The sequence below is a fragment of the Penaeus monodon genome, chromosome 18 (assembly GCF_015228065.2).
Source record: "Penaeus monodon isolate SGIC_2016 chromosome 18, NSTDA_Pmon_1, whole genome shotgun sequence".
Classification (NCBI taxonomy): Eukaryota; Metazoa; Arthropoda; class Malacostraca; order Decapoda; family Penaeidae; genus Penaeus; species Penaeus monodon.
The window spans coordinates 28,647,642-28,654,978 of NC_051403.1; the positions used below are offsets into that span (position 1 = coordinate 28,647,642).

Consider the following 7,337-nt stretch of genomic DNA (forward strand, 5'->3'; position numbering starts at 1 on the left):
AAGCCCGGCTGACATTCGGGTATATTTTCAAGGCCAATGGACACTAAAATCCCGCTGTGAGTCTGAGGCCCTATCTTCTCTCCTGCTTTGAGTTCCTGGAGAGAGGGGAGGGGGGAGGCGGGCATTCCAAGGTGGATTCTGAAGTCTGAAGGGGAAGTAAAACAGTTGGACGGAATTCAAATAGAAGAAATAAAATAGTTTTAATAAGATTATGCTCCTGTGACTTATCGTCACTGAGATTTCCTACTTTTAAGTTCCCACCGCACTTGTACATCTATTCTTTCAATATTGCCATATTAACTGCCAAATAAACTTATAGAGCAGTATTAGAAGATGGTGCTCTTTCAGCCTCATTCAATGCATACGCAGTACTCACCTACATATAATTTGAAGTCTCTCCTTAAGTCCTGTCTTGTGTTTGTAGACTGAAGTCACCGCATGCCCTCTGACACTAACTTTGTAGACATGAGTCATACGTGGAGACTGAATTCACACTTAGAATTTCACATTCGTCTTTGAAACATCACATTTAGACACTGAGCTCTCTAAATTAAACAGTTTGAATATGCATACCACACAAACACATACATATGTATATAGATAATATAATACATATATATCAACACAACACACATAGATATATACATATATATAATACATATGATATATCTATTGTATATAACTATATTATATATATATATATATATAATTATATATATATATATAGATATATATATATATATACTATTCTTTGTAATTAGTTGACAGTAACTGTTAACATTATTTTCTTGTGACAAAGACCATCAAGAAATTTTTTCATAAAATAATTATGAACGTTTTCAATTTCTATTACAAAATTTAGGGTATGAAAATGACTAGCTCATGTACTTCACATTAAGAGAAATAAATAAGGTAACATAAAAATATTCATACATATATGGTAATATAATAATGCTTTAAAATGTGAAGTTGATAACAAGAAGAGATTATTGTACACAGAGGATTTGATCTTGCAAGGACAAAGCAATTAAGTTTTTCGTTAATATTTATATATGTATATATATATACTATATATATATATATATATATATTTAATGATAATGAATAATAACACAAACAAAAATACTATTCTATCTCATTGTCCTCCTCTCTTCTTACATAATTATTTCGCTGGTAACTCCACTTTATGCGCATGCATAATCTTGAAACTTGAAACGGTTTTAATACAAAATCAGGAGTACCTTCACCCAAGGGTGGAAAAGTTGATGCGTATTGATAACGATTGTGCAATGACCATAAATTGTATATTCAGTGAGAACTTGAAATTAGTCACATCTAAAATAACACTATTTTCTAAAAATATGAATCGTCGTAATATTGTGGTGCAATACTAAATAAATGCAACAAATAAAAATATGTTATGATTTTAAAATATTTATATGCAACAATACATGTTTGTTAAATATCTTACATCACAATGGATAACAATGGTTACATTGCTATGAGGATCTTGAGATCAGTCACTTACGGGAGACTACCCGTGTTTGTTCATAAAGACAATTATTAAAACGATCGGGAATTGATAATAATGATAACAATATTCATCATTGTAATAGTTGCAGTGTTATCAAAATGATTTCAAATATTGATTAGAAAACTTGAATTAATTCTAATCGATTATAATCTTTATCATTACTACGAGGTTCTTGAGAACAAAATAGCCCTCATTTCGGGGCTGCGACCCAGTGTTCTTTCATGACGGTGTATATGAAAACACTTATGATTAATTGGCAATGAATAAGTAGTTTTAAAAGGGTTATCATATATAATTACAAAAACTTCCTGAGTCAGGACATAATAACTATTTGTCGTTGACACGGGATCGTGAGAGCAGATCCCAATGAATACAATACGATAACCAAAATTTTTGCTTCGAAGGAAGTGGTGGGTTCGCGCTGGTTTTTTCCCGTAACAGTTAAGCTGTTACGAAAGCATATGTAGGAATTTTTTCCACAAAAAAAAAATAATAATAAAAAAGGATTCAACAGTCCTGACTTACTGATAAAATGATATCTATGAAATGAAGAATGAAAGATTCCTTTTCACCACAGACCTAATATAATTAAAAGGGGATATCCCTTTTCTCCTAAAAATAACTATACTAAGTTTTATATTTAACAAAAATGCGAGAAAGAACAATAATCCACAGAGAAATAAGAGAACTGATAACAAAAGATCAATGTACTATAGTCTTAAAATGGCCGGTTGTCAGTTCATAACAAGAAAATGAAGGTAAGTTGCACTAATATGTACTAATAACTCATGAATAACTTTATGTGCATGCATGCGTGCAAGATTCTTTAACACTCTTGAAAGAAGAAAACAGTTTCTATACAAAAATAAAGGAGAATTCCCTTAAGGGTGTAAAAGCTGACCATGGGTGATGACGAGAATCAGGACCATAAATTGTATAATTAGGGAGGACTAGATAGTCAACTTCTAAATTACAAATGATTAACATTAATACTTCTAAGGAATATTACTTATAGGAATAATAATTGTATGCATACTATACATGCAGCAAAGATGTATTGTGATTTCTAAAAGTATTAACATGCAGATGACAGTATTTGTTTTTAAATTAAACAGATGACAAAATTGATTATTGCCACGAAGATCTAGAGACGAAATTCGTCTTGTTCCGAGGGGAGGCTCCTCCGTGTTGTTTCCTAAACGAACGAAAATTAACGAGTGGAAGGATTGATGATTAACGGATAACAACAATAGTCTTTAACCTTATAATAGTTTTGTAGTGGGTCGTTGAACATTATCAAATATGATTAGAAAACTTGATAATTTCTAAAACAGATATAATATTTATCATACTACGAGGTTGCGTGCGAACAAAATTACCCTCATTTCGGGGGGCGGCGACCCAGTGTTCTTTCATGAGCGGTGTATATGTAAAACCCTATGCATTAGATGGCAAATGATAATCCTGGTAGCTTAAAAACGGTTAACAATATAATTACAAAAACTTCATATTCTAAACAGATTACTCTCCTTCCCTCCCCCCTCCCCCCCTTCCCCTCCCTCCTCTCTCTCTCTCTCTTCTCTCTCTCTTCTCTCTCTCTCTCTCTCTCTCTCTCTCTCTCTCTCTCTCTCTCTCTCTCTCTCTCCCTTCCCTCCCATCATCTCTCCTTCCCTCCCTCCCTCCCTCCATCCTCACCGGGCTCTCTTTCTCTCTCTCTCTGTCAGGTACTTGTAAAATGCACGGTCTATTTGCGTGTATTTTTATTGATTGAAGATTCTTGGTAGTGTAGCGTGGGCGAGGTTGGAATGGCCGGCTTGTGCAGAGGTAGCCCCGGCAGCGTTTAAGCCCGATAAGGTGGGGGCCCTGGAGAGCGGCCCCCGGGAGAAGGCGGCGTGCGAGCGGGGCCGTGACTCGAATTAGTGTTTGTCCAGGTAGGTGTCTGAGGTCATGAGCAATGTGGGCGTGGCTTAGGTCAGTACGGCGGCGATGCCATGGGCACGCTGCCTAATTGGTCACCCCTGCTAGCTGGAGGGCGTGACACTGAAGGCTTCTGACCACTCTCAGAGAGAGAGAGAGAAAGGAAAATCAGATGGAGAAAGGGGGGAGGGGGAGAGAGAGGACAGTCAGAAGCAGAAAGGGGGGTGGGGGTGGAGAGAGAAACAGAGACAGACAGACAAAGAGAGAGAGAGGCTGAAGGGGGGAGGAGAGTAAAGTCAGATGGAGAAGGGGTGGGGGTGGAGAGAGAGAGAGAGAGTAAAGTCAAAGGCAGAAGGGGGAGGGGAGAGAGAGAGTGTCTCGTAGAGATACTAGAATCAAATAATTTATCATATATGGTATATGTTTTGATAATAGCATAATTTTGCAAAGCTATTTTTTCATTTTCATTTAATTTTTTCATTTAAATTTTTCTTTTCTTTTAATTTTTTTTCATTTTCCTTTTTTCCTTTTTTTTCATTTCATTTATTTGATCATCTCTTAACTTTCGGAAACAGAATAAGGAAACCCAACTTTCTAAAATATAAGATTTATTACATAAAATGAAATGAGAAATATAGAAACATCTTAGTTGTTAACATACTGAAAAACACATTCAGGAAAAAGTACAGTTAAGACAATAAGAAGTTTCCATGATGTAAAAAGCAAATAAAAAATATATAAGAAAAATATCTTTACAGTGTTAGCATATATCTACTCTACATCTAAATCTCACTCTCACTCACTCTCTCTCTCTCTCTCTCTCTCTCTCTCTCTCTCTCTCTCTCTCTCTCTCTCTCTCTATATATATATATATATATATATATATATATATATATATATATATATATACACACACACATACATATGCATATAACTGACTGAAACAACGAATGTAGTGTGACAGGTCGTATCAGTGTGACTACGACCTCTTTAAGTGTGAACATCTCAGGCTTGAATATGACTTTTCCGTTCGAGTGAAGGAGCAATGGCCTACAAGCACCCTGGGATGACGGACTTCCTCGAGGATGACTTTGTAGAGGCATCAGGGACCAGAAGGGATACAGCATTTCAGACTTCAGGGCAACTATGGTGCAAGATTCCAGGTAAATCTGTGTAAATCTGAAATGTGACTTCATAGGCTGGAGTTAGACGCTTCAGAATTCCTTAGACTTTCCAAGTTTGATGGCTTGAAAAGATGTCTGAAGCCCGGCTGACATTCGGGTATATTTTCAGGGCCAAATGGACACTAAAATCCCGCTGTGATGTCTGAGGCCCGATCTTCTCTCCTGCTTTGAGTTCCTGTTGGAGCGTGGCATTCCAAGGTGGATTCTGGAAGGCTGAAGGGGAAGTAAAACGGTTGAAAGACGGAATTACGAAATAGAAGAAAGTAAATAATTTTAATAAGATTATCTCCTGTGACTTATCGTACACTGAGATTCACTAGCTTTTAAAGTTCCCAGCAAGCACTTGTACATCTTATTCTTTCAAATATGCCATATTAACTGCCAAATAAACTTATAGAGCAGTATTAGAAGATGGTGCTCTTTCAGCCTCATTCAATGCATACGCAGTACTCACCTACATATAATTGAAGTCTCTCCTGAAGTCCTGTCTTGTGTTTGTAGACTGAAGTCACACTGCATGCCCTCTGACACTAACTTTGTAGACATGAGTCATACGTGGAGACTGAATTCACACTTAGATTTCACATTCGTCTTTGAAACAGTCACATTTAGACACTGAGCTCTCTAAAATTACAGTTGAATATGCATACACACACACACACATACATATGTATATATATAATATATATACATATATATCAACACACACACATAGATATATACATATATATAATACATATGATATATATATTATATATAACATATATTATATATATATATATATATATATATATATATATATATATATATATATATATATATATTATGTTGTAATTAGGTGACAGTAACTGTTAACATTATTTTTCTTGTGACAAAGACATCAAGAAATTTTTTCATAAAATAATTATGACGTTTTCAATTCTATTACAAAATTTAGGTATGAAAATGACTAGCACATGTACTTCAGCATTAAGAGAAATAAATAAGGTAACAATAAAAAATATTCATACATATATGGTAAATAATAATGCTTAAAATGTGAAGTTGATAACAAGAAGATATTGTAACAGAAGGATTGGATCTTGCAAGGACAAAGCAATTAAGTTTTTAGTTTATATATATATATATATATATATATATATATATATATATATATATATATATATTAATGATAATGATAATAACAACAACAAAAGATACTAGTCTATCTCATTGTCCTCCTCTGCTTCTTACATAAATTTATATACTCAGGAATAACCCACTTTATGCGCATGCATAATCTTGAAACTTGAAACAGGTTTTAATACAAAATAAGGAGTAACTTCACTCAAGGGTGGAAAAGTTGATGCAGTAGTGATAACGATTATGCAATGACCATAAATTGTATATTCAGTGAGAACTTGAAAATTAGTCACATTTAAAATAACACTATTTCTAAAAATATTAATCGTCGTAATATTGTGTGCATACTATAAATGCAACAATAAAAATGTTTATGATTTTTAAAAATATTTATATGCAACAATACATGTTTGTTAAATATCTTTAATCAAAATGGATAACAATGGTTATCATTGCTATGAGGATCTTGAGATAAGTCTTACGGGGAGACTACCCGTGTTGTTTCATGAAAGAAAATTTTTTTAAAAACGATCGGGAATTGATAATAATGATAACAATATTCATCATTGTAATAGTTGCAGTGGTAGTCAAAAATGATTATCAAATATGATTAGAAAACTTGATAATTCTAAAGCAGATTATAATATTTATCATTACTACGAGGTTCTTGAGAACAAAATTAGCCCTCATTTCGGGGGGCGGCGACCCAGTGTTCTTTCATGACGGTGTATATGAAAACACTTATGAATTAATTGGCAATGAGAATAATGGTAGTTTTAAAAGGGTTATCATATATAATTACAAAAACTTCCTGATTCCAGGACATAATAATATTTGTCGTTGACACGGGATCGTGAGAGCAGGAGTCCCTAAGGAATAAATACGATAACCAAAAATTTGCTTCGAAGGGAGTGGTGGGTGTCGCGTTGGTTTCCGTAACAGTTAAGCTGTTACGAAAGCATATGTAAGGAATTTTCACAAAAAAAAAGTAAATAAAAAAAAAGGATTCACAGTCTGACTTACTGATAATAATATCTATGAAATGAGAATGAATGATCCTTTTCACACAGACCTAATATAATGAAAAGGGATATCCATTTCTCATAAAAATAACTATACATAAGTTATATTTAACAAAAATGCGAGAAAGAAAAATAATCCACAGAGAAATGAGAGAACTGATTACAAAAGATCATGTACTATAGTCGTAAAATGGCCGGTTGCAGTTCATAACAAGAAACTGAAGGGTAAAGGTGAACTAATATGGACTAATATACTCATGAATAATCTGTATGTGCATGCATGCGTGCAAGATTCTTTAACAATCTTGAAAGATGAAACAGTTTCTAATACAAAATAAGGAGAATTTCCCTTAAGGGTGGAAAAGCTGACGCAATGGTGATGACGATAATGCAGTGACCATAAATTGTATATTTAGGGAGGACTAAGATCAGTCACTTCTAAAATTACAAATGATTACATTAATACTTCTAAAAATATTACTTATAGGAATAATATTGTATGCATACTATACATGCAGCAAAAAGATGTATTGTGATTTCTAAAAGTATTAACAGGCA

The 7,337-nt window shown here is 33.8% G+C and overlaps 1 long non-coding RNA gene across 1 annotated transcript; it reads right to left on the reverse strand.

Annotated features, from left to right (window-relative positions):
- Positions 1 to 4,286: 4,286 nt before the first annotated feature.
- Positions 4,287 to 5,372, reverse strand: LOC119584378. Its single transcript, XR_005229803.1, has 2 exons — positions 5,090 to 5,372; positions 4,287 to 4,848 (listed from the first exon to the last, which is right to left on the reverse strand). It is a non-coding gene; the product is annotated as an uncharacterized LOC119584378 (long non-coding RNA).
- Positions 5,373 to 7,337: the final 1,965 nt, after the last annotated feature.